Source organism: Podarcis cretensis (assembly GCF_951804945.1).
Source record: "Podarcis cretensis genome assembly, chromosome: 1".
NCBI classification, from domain to species: domain Eukaryota; kingdom Metazoa; phylum Chordata; class Lepidosauria; order Squamata; family Lacertidae; genus Podarcis; species Podarcis cretensis.
The window spans coordinates 125,893,718-125,907,714 of record NC_137170.1 but is presented as its reverse complement, the minus strand read 5'-3'; the positions used below and the strand labels follow the sequence as shown (position 1 = coordinate 125,907,714).

General features: G+C 41.6%; 1 long non-coding RNA gene across 1 annotated transcript in view; it reads left to right on the top strand.

Annotated features, from left to right (window-relative positions):
- Window positions 1-13,997, top strand: part of LOC307220494 — a 25,770-nt gene extending 11,773 nt beyond the window's left edge. Inside the window, exons 2-3 of the long non-coding RNA XR_013840895.1 lie at window positions 12,512-12,720; window positions 13,851-13,997. This is a non-coding gene — a long non-coding RNA (uncharacterized lncRNA). The remainder of the gene's footprint in view (window positions 1-12,511; window positions 12,721-13,850) is intronic.

Sequence of the window (13,997 nt, the reverse complement as noted above, 5' to 3'; positions counted from 1 at the left end):
GGCATCGTGTCTTAAAAGCCCCAAGCAGTATGTATTGGAAGTGGTATCATACCACTTTAACAGCCATGGGAATCCTGGGAAATGTAGTTTGTTAAGGATGCTGAGAGTTGTTGAGTGACCCCTATTTCCTCACAGAGCAACAATTCCCAGAGTTCCATGGGAAGAAGGATTGACTGTTAACCTTCTCTGAGGACTGTAGCTGTTAGGCTGTTGTGACTATTTTCAATTTCTTTTCCAGCAGCCTATTTTTAAAAAGAGAGAACGTAGTAACCATAACATTTCCCTTGTCACTTTTTTTAAACTGAGAAAACAAAACAAACAAACAAAAATCCATTGAAAAGTGAACCAAAATTGCTAACAGTTTAAGACTAGGAACATCATTATTAAGATTCACTTTGCCTACACTGTAGACTGATAAAAGGGGGGGAAAGGAATGCTTTGGGGAGATAATTGGTTTCATGTATCACATTCCTGAATATATCCTTGAGATTATTTAGTCACAGTTATGATGAAATGTGATTTTTAAAACACAGGAAATGCACTGAGATTATGAAAAGCTATTGTGATGTTACTTTGGGTGCATATGAACATCTCATTTTTTAAATATATGATTGCAGTGTTCACATTTTTCCATTTAGGGAGATCTATGTAATGAGATCCTGTTCATTATGAAAAAAGATAGGAAGAAACCATTTTCATTCATATTACTTGTTTCAATAATGCATTCCCACCAAAATCTGATTGGATAGCATTGTATACAATTATCTTACCTGTATAAAAACACGGTCTAAAAGCAGTAACTGCAGCAGAGGGAAATTATTATTTCATGTTATGAATATTTAAAATACAATTTATTTTCTAAAAGAGGGTAATTCCCAGCTTTATTCAAATACATAGAACAGCAAAGATTATTACCTCATTAAATAAATACAAGAAATAAAATGCACTTAGGGGGGGAACCATTTTTTTCCTTAAAAAAAGAGAGAAGATAACGTGGGTGGTACAATAAATGGTTTTATTCTGCTGTGAAATTGAAGTTCCGTTTTCAATTTTTAAAAACCCAATATGTGAATTGCAACTTCAGATATTTATATGTCTCCATAGATGAGAAAAGTCATCTGCATTTCTTATTCCAATTTATTCTCTCTGAAAGATGACATCAATCAGGAATCATCATGTGAAATTATATCTCAGGTCTTTTGAACCTGAACTGCCGTGGTGAAAAGCATGGAACATAGTATACTGGAGTCACTTTCCATTGTGTGTTTGTTTGCTGTATTTCAGAGGAAGTTCCAGGAGTAGCAATTCACAGGATCTATTTTCTCATTAGATGAGAATACTGGGGCCAATGCTGTTTCTTTGATGTGTGCTTTTCATTTTACACTGCAAGCTACCTCTACACATGTTACAAGCATTCATGTGAAAATGGGTGCAATTGTTGATCCCCCCCAATATAATTTTTTATTGATTTTAAGTAAGCAAGAACAGTTCAAATATTGCAAACATTCCAAGCCTCAGTTGTAACTAGTAGACATTTCGCTTACATAGATCATATATTGAGTGCACAATCATATAGACAACTCTAAATAAAATTTCTAGGTAAGCTATTGATTAACATTCTGCCGCCTTGTGCACACAGATGTGCAAACTACATACTCATTGATCAATCCTATTGCCCCCCCCCATCTACCTGAGAAACTTACCATGTGAAGAGATTTGAGCTGGTTGTTCCAGCTCAACTGTATGGCTGAACTTTTGCCACTTTGTAACTAGCCTAAGTATTACTTCCTGTGCAACTTTTCTGAAGCGCATGAACCAGACCTTTGAAGAGTTTGTAAGTAAGCCATTCTTTCCCCTACTCTGGGGGAAGTGGGAAACTTTGAAGGGCATATTTCAAAGGTCTAACCTCCTATACTTCCACAATTTACTTTGCTGTATATTTTGTGACTTTAAATCACTGCTGGGATTCTCTCGCCAAGAGTACTTGTCCCAAAGTTGGATCTTGGCCTCCAGGGAATCCTTCCTTCCTTCCTTCCTTCCTTCCTTAACAACCAATCAACCTGCTTTTCTCTATGTCACACAGACAAATGTTGAAGAGTGGTTTCACCCCTCATCTGCATCAGTAGATGTCTAGCAACTATTAATTGCCATCATGGTCCACCAATGCTCATTGAAGAAAACATCCATGGCCATCTGTCATGGATGCTTTAGTTTAGATCAGGGGTCAGCAACCTAAGGCTCATGGGCCACAAGTGGCCCGTCGGGGTCGTTTAACTGGCCCATGGACCCCCACTGCCTGCTCAGTCAGCTCCCATGCACCATGCTAAACCATAGCTGTCAACTATCCCTTATTTGGCGGGAAACTCCCTTATCCCAGCGCCGTTTCCTGCTGCTCTCCCTTAAATGTCCCTTAAATTTCCCAGGTTTCAAAGGAAGCAGCTCCTCTCCTTCCCTCCCTGCCGGCCAGGGAGGAGGGAGGCTCCAGCTGTGTTGCTTGGCTGCGTTGCTCACCCAATAAGGAGTCTAAGATGACTGGGGGGTGGAGCTTGCATGCTTTGTGCCCGGCCGTGTTGCCTGGGGACTCGCCTTTGCTCAGCGCTTCCCAGCGGAGAGGTGACGGTGGTTTTCCTTGCTGCATCCGCTTTGCCGGGTTGCTGCACTGTGGGAATCACCGCTTGAGGCTTCGTTTGGCTGCTGGCTGGGCTTTCTACCTTTGGCTCGGAGGGGCTCAGAAGTTGAACATACCTGTTATGGGGAAAAGGAAAGGAGCTGGTTGGCTAAAATTCCTTATTTTGGCTGCTGATCCCTTATTTTCGAGGCATCTGGTCCCTTATTTTCAAATCTGTACGTTGACAGCTATGCGCTAAACTGGTGTGGAGCAGTGCGAGGACCGCATTCTGCGATGCTGGCCAGCTTCCCATTGGCTTCAGGAAGCCCCTGCAACTAATGGGAAGCTGCGCACGCCTCCTCCGTGCCAGAAGGAGTGCTGGAAATAGCATTTGTGCATGTGTGTGTGTGCACGCACACACACTCTGACCCACCACGGCGTCTGCGGGACTGTGAATCTGCCCAAGCCACAAAAACTTTGCCGACCCTTGGTTTAGATTCCTGCATTGCTGGTCAAATCAGTTATGATCAAATGGGCACAAGATATAGGGCTCAATATACAATTTGAGTATTGGGAAAAGCTGTGGAAAGTGGATTTGAAATTTACAGATTGTTCTCTTTTGAAAGAAAATTATATGAAAATGATGTGTAGATGGTAAACCACACCAATACAAATAGCAAAAATGAACAACACCTGGTCAAATATATGTTGGAAATGTAAAGGAAAAGAAGGTACTATGTATCATATGCCTGATCACCTCATCTGTCTCCTGAGAAATCTCTATGTGGGACAAGAAGCTACAGTTAGAACTGGATATGGAACAACTGACTGGTTCAAAATTGGGAAAGGAGTACGACAAGGCTGCATTTTGTCTCCCTGCTTATTTAACTTATATGCAGAATTCATCATGCGAAAGGCTGGGCTGGATGAATCCCTAGCCGGAATTAAGATTGCCGGAAGAAATATCAACAACCTCAGATATGCAGATGACACAACCTTGATGGCAGAAAGTGAGGAGGAATTAAAGAACCTTTTATTGAGGTTGAAAGAGGAGAGTGCAAAATATGGTCTGAAGCTCAACATCAAAAAAACGAAGATCATGGCTACTGGTCCCATCACCTCCTGGCAAATAGAAGGGGAAGAAATGGAGGCAGTGAGAGATTTTACTTTCTTGGGCTCCATGATCACTGCAGATGGTGACAGCAGCCACGAAATTAAAAGACGCCTGCTTCTTGGGAGAAGGGCAATGACAGGCCTAGACAGCATCTTGAGAAGTAGAGACATCACCTTGCCAACAAAGGTCCGTATAGTTAAAGCTATGGTTTTCCCAGTAGTGATGTATGGAAGTGAGAGCTGGACCATAAAGAAGGCTGATCGCCGAATAATTGATGCTTTTGAATTATGGTGCTGGAGGAGACTCTTGAGAGTCCCATGGACTGCAAGAAGATCAAACCTCTCCATTCTGAAGGAAATCAGCCCTGAGTGCTCACTGGAAGGACAGATTGTGAAGCTGAGGCTCCAGTACTTTGGCCACCTCATGAGAAGAGAAGACTCCCTGGAAAAGACCCTGATGTTGGGAAAGATGGAGGGCACAAGGAGAAGGGGGCGACAGAGGACGAGATGGTTGGATAGTGTTTTCGAGGTTACCAGCATGAGTCTGACCAAGCTGTGGGGGGCAGTGGAGGACAGGAGTGCCTGGCGTTCTCTGGTCCATGGGGTCACGAAGAGTCGGACACAACTAAACGACTAAACAACAACAACAACATGTATCATATGTGGTGGGAATGTAGAGAAGTTAAAAATTTTGGGGGAATGATATATAATAAATTGGAAAAAAAAATGTTTAAAATGACATTTGTAAAGAAATCAGAAGCATTTTTGTTAGGGATTTTAGGACGAGACCTGCCAAGAAAAACAAAGAATTTATTTATGTATGCCACAACAGCGACAAGAGTCTTGTTAGCACAAGGATGGAAGAAGGAGGAAATCCCAACGAAAGAACAATGGCAAGAAAAACTGATGAGTTATGCAGAGTTGGCAAAGTTGACACATAAACTACGTGAGAAGGACAACCGTGACGTCAAGGAAGATTGGGAACTTTTTACAAACTATTCAAAAAAACAACAAAATGACTTGGACTCCTTGGCAGGTTTTGAATAAACATCCACAAATTTATTAATAGAATATATGACAAATAAAGTAATGATATGTACAATTTTTAATATGCAGAGAATAATATGTGTAAACAAATCAGAGAGGGGAGTTGAGGGAAGTCTTTGGTGGGGGAGGGATGGGGAGGTAAAAAGGGGGGGGGATAATGCAATTGATTAATTGGATTGATAATTTGTTTTGTTGAAATTGTTTAATAAAATATATATTTAGATTCCTGCATTGCAGCAACTTAAATGAGATGACACTTGGGGTTCTATGATTTTATGATCTCTTCCAGCCACATGCATCCATAGAGCAAGGCATTTAGCTGTTAGATATTCAGAAGCCTTGGGATTACTAATTCTTCTCTTGTCATGGCTCAATCACAGCCCTGTTACATCATGTATGCCTTGACAGAAGTCACAGAAAAGCATCAGCCATCCATTACAATTTCTCACATACCATAAATGAGATCTACCTTTTTGATGTAGACTTCCCATGTCTCATTTGGATGATTTGTCAGGACTTCAGCTGACCCACGGGTTCCCAGAACTTGTTTGCCATTCAACTTTGGGGCTCATGAAGTAGGAATAGCTTATAAATATGTACCAAGTACTATTTCCAGCACTAAGGGCCGCTTGGTTGGTTTTAGTTAGTTGGTTGGTTGGGGAAAGGCAGTTGGGAAAGCAGTTGGCAGACAGTTGGAATTAGAGAGACAGTTAGTGCAGTTGGTTCTTGTGTGAGGGGAGGTAGAAGAGTTAGAGACAGGATAAAAATAAGACTAACAAGGTAAAGAGCAACAACATTTTGAATGCAGTTAAAGTTTATTTGTGTCTGCAATAAACTACACTCTTCTTTGTTAACTTAAGAACCTGACTGAGACTAAGTGATTTACCGGGGAGTACCTGGTTGGTGGCAGCGAATTAGTGGTGTACGGGTCAATAGTCCACAAAACGACCTGGGCCTCCATACAAACGCCACACAGACATTCAAAATACCTCCTCCATCTTGACTCTTCTGAGGCATGTATTTGTCCAGGTTACAAGGGTCATTGCAGTGATTTCCACAACTGTGGCAATACAGTGGTACCTCGGGTCACATACGCTTCAAGTTACATACGCTTCGGGTTACAGACTCCGCTAACCCAGAAATAGTACCTTGGGTTAAGAACTTTGCTTCAGGATGAGAACAGAAATCGTGCTCCAGCGGTGCAGCGGCAGCAGGAGGCCCCATTAGCTAAATTGGTGCTTCAGGTTAAGAACAGTTTCAGGTTAAGAACGGACCTCCGGAACAAATTAAGTACTTAACCCGAGGTACCACTGTACGTTTATCGGTCACCATAATAGTAGGAACTGCTTGAAGGCAGCCACATTTATATTCCTGGACAATCCCAGTCCATGGGATGTATCAGCAGAGACTGCCTGGTTCTCAAAACATATTGCATGGATGAGTTTTATATATATATATAGAAAAGTTTGAATCAGACCGATTTTCAATACAGTAAGTAAACATTATAATTGTAATGAGTGAGGAAGCATTAGGCACGCACCTCCTATGTAAAATAATAATAATAATAATAATAATAATAATAATAATAATAATAATAATAATAAAATAATAATAATAATAATGATGATGGAGACACATCCTAGAAGATTGATATGTGGGTGTCTTCTCATTACCAAGGCCAGATTCGAAAGAAAGAAGGTCAAAATTGAAGAAAATGAAGAGAAAACAAGAGAGCAAAGATGATGGAGGTGGAGAGGATCTTCAATAACTGTCTCTTTGGTGTACAAAGCATCCATAGGGGTTGTCCAATTAGCTGAACTTGAGTGGAGATGAGTGGAGCCAAGTTGTTAGGGTTGGTGCTAAGAGCCTAGACCATGGATTGGGAAACTAAGGCCCAGGGTCAAGATCCAGCCAAATCACCTTCTAAATCTGGCTCACGGACGGTCCGGGAATCAGCATGTTTTTACATGAGTAGAATGTGTCCTTTTATTTAAAATGCATCTCTGGGTTATTTGTGGGGCCTGCCTGGTGTTTTTACGTGAGCAGAATGTGTGCTTTTATTTAAAATGCATCTCTGGGTTATTTGTGGGGCATAGGAATTTGTTCATTATTTTTTTCAAAATATAGTCCAACCACAAGGTCTGAGGGATAGTGGGCCGGCCCCCTGCTGGAAAAGTTTGCTGGCCCCTGGCCTAGACACTGTTTGGTGACTCTATTGCAATAGATTAAAGTGAAGTCTTTTGTCAACAGAGCATCATAGGGCACTGGAGTCTTGTTAAGACACTGAGAGGCCGAGGGCAAAATGCTTATTTGAGGGTCCATCCCTGAAATTCCACAGCACAATCCCACAGCACTTTATGTCAGTTTCATTTCCCCCTCAGTTGGAAAAATACATATAATATTTGGAAAAAACCCCCAGCTATATTTGACATCAGAATATTAAAATTTTATGACTAAAGTTAAAGAAAATATTTACACAAAATGACAAGCTGCATTCAGAATATTTAAAAAGTCATCTCATCTTCTCCCCACCTAGTTTTCTTGTCAACAAATTCAGTGATGAGATTACCAAAAAATATTTCTCTCAGAAGATCCCAATCTATAGATAGAACAGATAATGATGACTGTCTTGACTGTAACTTTGTGCAATGTAACTTATTTTTTTTTAATAAAGACTAATTTGGAGAATTCTGTTTTTCCTTCAGCATTCAAAACTGGCAGACTTAGATAAAGGCAGAGAGCTATGATAGCATTCAACCAGATCTTTACTGTAAATTATCTTCAAATGGCTATGTGCATCCTTTTCCAGTGTACCATTATTTTGGGAAGAACTGTTCAGTTTTTCCAGGAATCCAAATATATTCACAGCTTCTATGTAAGCACGGGAAATTATCTAAGACACAGTAGTATGCTTCCACCCTAAATTTGTCTCTTCCTTTTTTGCAGTCACTTTTTCCATCTGAGAAAACAGATCTGTGTCTCTGAATATACAGATTCCACTTGATTACTCAGTTTCTTTGCCTCCTCTTCAAATTATTCAAAGTTGTTCTGTATATCAACCTGGACACTGAGGTCCAGCTCCAAGGGCCTTCTGGCAGTTCCCTCACTGTGAGAAGCGAAGCTACAGAGAACCAAGCAGAGGGCCTTCTTGGTAGTGGGGGAAGAAGAAGAAGATGAAGAAGAACAAGAAGAGGAGGAGGAGGAGGAAGAAGAAACAACGAGAGAAACAGCATCTCCCTCCCCTGACACAATATAAAGGGGCCTGTTTTTTTGAAATTTTTGTAGACACAGTTAAATCTGTGAAGGACTTTATGCCAGAATACAGCATAAAATATATTTCAAATGTTTAAAATTTCTTTACCTGTAGCACCCTGCTTGTGGTTAACGCTTAGCTGGAATGAAATATTCAACGCAGCAATAGAGAAATTAAAATAGTAATTTATTTGTCAGACAAATAAATATGAGGCACAGTGGTATATGGTTACCAAGCTCTGGCCTGGCCTCTTGCCATTCTGGCCAGCACTTATATTTCCTTAATCCAGCCCCCTTGCTCCTCCTGTGGCTGCCTCTGTCCAATCAGCCTGGTTGAAATTCCTATTGGCTGTTTGCTAGAACCAATCACAAAAGATACACCCATTTCCTTCTGCCCTTTTATGGAAATCAAAAAGCTATATATTCTTCTATCTATAAATGACAAATAAGTAGTAATATATCTTACATGTGTCTCAACAAGGAATCTTAATTACCAGCTCACCTCTTGCCCTCCTTGCCCTATTGCCTTCCAAAACAGATGATTAATCTTGAATTTTTATCTTAAACATATGTCAAGGATTTTGAGTTCACATCAACATTGAGAGATCTCCTTCATCTGAAGGTTTCTAAACAAAAGGCCTGACAACCATATATCAGGAGTGCTCGATGGCGTCTCCTGTCTAGCAGGAGGGGCTGGTGGCTGATGGCTCCTGTGATCTCTTCCAACTATATGAAATAAGAATCTAGCATTTCTTAAATCCTTTGCATAATTATATTTAAGCTAATATATTTAATACATAAATAACCTTTTAAAAGGAAAAGAAATCTTAAAAGGATCTTAGTTTAAGAAAGAAACAGCTTTAGAAAAGACTTCCCAAAAATGTTCTGTTTCTGCCAGCCAGACCAGTTGCTTTTTCACTGCTCTTGACCTTTTTAACCTTAGGAAGAAGATATGGCTCATTTTACTATTTATCAACCCTTAATTTGTAGGGTCAGTGTAACCTTGGCTGTCAGCCTGTAATTCCCTTTTTACGACTTTGAGAATTGTTTTCTGCTATAAATCAGGGGGCCCCTTGTCTAGGAGAAAAACATTGCCAAGGTTCTTCTAGGCAGCTGGTCTTCTAAGACTGGTCTTTTAAGATACAGGCCCTGATCAAACATATAAGCTTTAATAAAAATGCAAGCTTATGATTAGATGCCTCATACCAAAGAAAATTTCTAACTTCTTACTTAATCCACCTTTCCCTTTGGAATCATTGGCAATCTTTATCAAGGCTTCCAAATTACAGTCATAATAGATGACAAGAGTTTGTGTAGCATCTTCTCTACAGGACTATCTTGTTTGAGACTGGTTTTTCAATGTGTTTTTGGGTGTATTATCATTGATCAATATCCCCTTGAAGTATTTTCCACCTGTGTTGGGCTATCATACTATTGCCTCAGGCTTAGGGGCTAGTGTTAGCTTCCAAAACACTCATATTGCTTGTGGGGTCAGGCAAGTTCCCAGCACATGTGCAGGGTGGATGAAAGTTTCCAGCAGGTGGAAAACTGGTGCTTGGATTCCTACCAAACTCTGGTAAGGAAGCCTGTAACCAATATGAATTGTGGCCACTTCTAATCCACACCAGTCTCCGCATCGTTGTTGCTCCCAAACAACACACCTCGCTACATGTGGTGACACAATGAATACACTACATTATATGCACTTGTTTCTGTGTTTATAAGATGGCTGCAATGGCAAAAATTTAAAACTCTTGCCGCAACGTAATTTACCAGGGATTAAATATTGTGGGGTTTCGAATAAACCATCCATTTTATTTGCCCTGATGGTGCCAAGCAAACCTTCCATGCACTCTCCTTTGGAAAACAAATTGCGTTCAAAGCTATCAGATTAATGACGCTTATAAATAAATAAGAATCTTCCATTTACTGTTAATAGAAGACCAGCTGGCATCCCACTGTTCAGCCGGAGGGGCAGGAGGTGCCGACAGAGATTGGTGATAGGTTGCCGAGTCATTTTTCATTTCCTCGCTGCTGCAGAATGCTTGAAAACGCTGCGATGCATAGATCTCTTCCTGAATGTTAGTTATCACACTTGCCTAACAGAGAAATAAGTAATTAAAGTTTAATATGCAGCATTTAGACTATCTACATCTCTCTGGAGGCTACTCAAAGGAAATTTGGAAAGAATGAAGCCAGGGTTTGTGTGTGTGTGTGTTTAAATAAACCTATTTGATACCCAATTCCAATCTCGTCAGGTTTGTATGGGAAATTGAATAGGAACCTCGAGGGGCAGGAGTCACATGGTTCCAGTACGTTTCTGCTTAATTAAACAGGACACATGGAAAATTGTATACTTGCTCAGTGGAAAATCTGTAGTTTTCATTGATTCAACATGGGAGATAACCAGGTTTGCACCGGTGGCTCTGACTACAAGATGTACTTATCTAGAGGAAGATATGCAACATTTTGGACCTTACTTGCTTATGTAACCAGGAGCTACTTCAGTTAAGTAGATGTGGCTTCATTTCTGTGCTTTGCCTCTGTTCAGCATTGAATTATTATGTACAACTGTACAACTTTCCTTCTACTGAGCCATCACAGCCTACCAACTATGACAGGGGGCCCACCATTGGTTTAATAAACCTGCTGCCCTCCCCACACCAGTCTAGGACTGCAAAATCTTGAGTGTGGTCAAGAGTATGGCCTATATGTTGTATTTTGTTTGGTAGGTCATGCAGACCTGTGCTTAAAGTGAGTTTTCTATTTTTTTATTTTTGAAATAATTTTTATTGGTTTTACAAAATAAATCACACAAAGCGTGTTCTCCTTCACAGAGAGCACGTGTTGCAGTGGGGGCCGCCAGGACACTCCAGAGTTGGGGGCGGGCTAATTGATCGTTGGCCACTGATGCGATTGGGGCTTCCCTTCTTGTTGGGAAGAAGTTAATGTTGCCATTTGTTGATTGACAGCCAGAAATGCTAAAACTCCTTGCACGAGGCTAGGGCTTCCTCTTTTCGACCGTGCATCAGATTGCCCGTCCCCCCCCCCCCCGCCTAGACTTAGGGTTGTTCGCTTTGACCTTGCTATGCCGTCTGCTCTTGGGGCAGGGGCCCGGTAGGAATTTTGTCCATCTGGCTGATTGGCTGGGGCCATTTGGTTTTTGCCTACTGCGTAGCAAATCATCACAACTTGTAAGGTTGCGGTTAGGCATTGATTTATGGTTTGGTTGGTTGAGGGGCAGTGGTTGAGTGCCTGCCCTTGGTAGGTTGAGTGTCTGCCCCTCTAATGCTGCTGCTGCAAGGGATTCCGTTAAAGGAATTGGGAGCTAACTATTGCTTGTCCACTCTGACAAGGGGGCTCGGGCCATAGCAGTGAGTTCCTGGTTGCATTTGGGGTGAGGGCAGGTTCCCTGCTCCGTGGTTACCCCAAAGTGTATTCCCCTATTCTGACTTTCGCATCGTGCAGAAAGTCAGTCTGTCCCCCATGGTGGGGGCAGATAGTCGCAACCAATGCCTAAGCAACCACTCACAAATTTGTATTTTAATAAAGTTGTGGCCAAAATTATGCCAAAATCTTAAACAAAAATTCTGTGTGATGTGTGAGTTATTGGGGTGGCCCTGGGGACCTCGACACGCAATTAACATTTTTTTTTTAATATTAAACCTAAAAAAAAAGATTCTTCCGAATCTTAGGATTTTCGTCCTTGGGTCCTTTAAATATCTTAGTCAACTGCATATTATAGTTCATCCAAACTACAGTTGTCCAATATGTCCAAAGTCTTTGTAACATTGCAAGAGTTATTCAAAGCCTGCCAGAGAGTGTTTACAGTGTTCTTTTAAATACAATTATATTTGTCCCATTCTCTATTGAAGTTTTGATCCTCCTGATTTCTGATTTTCCCAGTCAGTCTAGCCATCTCTGCATAATCAAGTAGTTTCATTTGCCAATCCACATTTGTCGGAGTATTCTCCTCTTTCCATCGCTGGGCAAGGAGCATCCTTGCAGCTGTAGTCACGTACATGAACAGTCTTCTCAAATTCTTCGGTATATCTGCACCTAAATTTCCTAAGAGAAAGGCTTCTGGTTTTTTGACAAACGTTATTTTAAACATTTTAAAAAATTCATTATATATCACTTCCCATACTTATCTTTTTTACCATTCCACCACATATGATAAAAAGTGCCCTCTTTTCCCTGACATTTGCAGCAGTGAGTTTTCTAGGATTAAAAAATTAGAAAAGGTTCTGAGAAAAATCGTAATTGTGTATGAATTTTCTTTTAGATCAGTGCAGAAATCTGTTAGGACAGACTTATGAAGATATGCCAAATTGATATAGAAAGGAAATATGCTGGCCCATCCAACCCCAATATGAACATAGTAACTTTGCCTATATCATAGGAACATCAGTGGAAATGTTCATGAAGTGTCTTATCAATACTGATACAGATGTATTTCATTTACAGTCTTCTTTTCTTATTTTAAGACAGAATACAGATGATTCTCTGGTGTTCTCCAAGCAGTGACCACACCCAGATCTGCTTAGGTTCAGCAAGATGACCTCGTCCTGTACCTTTGGATCATTTTTCTGGAATTGCACTGTACATCAAGAATAAATGGTATTTAGACATTGCTTCCACTTCATCTATGGAACATTCGTGCAGAATTCATGAGGGCATTCATGAAAACCATTATTAAGGTAACAATTTTTGATGTTCCAGGCCCAGAACAATGATGAACAATGATCTCAGTAACCAGGGCCGTCTTAAGCATATGCAGTGCTGGGGTGCAAAGATCCGTCTGGCACCCCCCCCCCAGTTTCCAAGAGTTGTTAACCCTTTTTTAGGGGGGGGGGGCAAAGTTGTTGGCCACCTCAGCTACAACACAGGAGCCCGAGGCAGCAGCGGCGGCAGCAGAGCAAGGCCGGAGCCGAGCGCCTGGGGTGGGCAAGCAGAGCCCAGCACAACAGCAGTTGAGCCCAAGGCTCATGTGAGCAGCATGTGCTGGGCGGGCCTCTCGGCGGTCCGCCAATCCCAGGCACGCAGGAGGGCGGAGCTTGCCCACAGCAGAAGAGCTGTGGTACTTTGATGGGCTCTTCTCCACTAGGCAGCAGCTGTCGGCTATTCCCAATCCCCGGACTCCAAATCTCGACCCCGGACTCTCGACCTGGCACCCCCGCGAGCCCGGTGCCCAGGTGCCCAGGTGCCCTGCACCCCTAGCACCTATTGGTAAGATGGCCCTGTCAGTAACAACAACCCTGTAAGGCAGGTAAATGGGAGGGGAACGAAGTGAGAGGCTTTCCTATAACCACCAAACAAGTCCATTCCAGAGGAGAAACTTGAATGGGAGGTTTCCTTGCTCCTTGCTCTTAGCTATAATATTACGCCGTCTTCCCACAGCAAGACAACACTGTATTGCAAGTCGCACGCAGTGTCAGGGTGGTCCTTCGTCCTATTCATGATTAATAAAAATTTGCATAAAGAGTAGAAATGCTGATTGATTTCTAAGGTTGTAGTCAAGGGTGCGGAAAACACACAGCCCAGCCACTTTGCTTTCCCGACCTTAAATAAATTCACCGGCACTATTCTTTCCTTTAGAACCACCACAATGCTATTATACATGTGGCATATTACATGATGAAGTGTTCTTCAGATAAAGGCACTGCAGGTGTTGGAGCTTAATGGGTTGTTCATGTACTAGAATTCAGTCATAAACCAGAAGAGAAAAAAAGGTGCTGTGCCGGGGAGGGGAGCTGTTGATGAAGCAAAATGCTGAGCTCAGTATTATAACACTGTGTTGAATTGATGATCTTTGTGCTTTGCTATTTAGAGTGCCAGTTTCCAGAGTTAACAGTGCAGCTGGCGGCTGACCTGTTATTCACCAGCTTCCTCGACTAGATACAAACAGTGCTGCTGCCTTCTCCATGAACTAAATTCTGAAAATGACATTGTCTGTTCTTCTTTGGCGATCACTCGT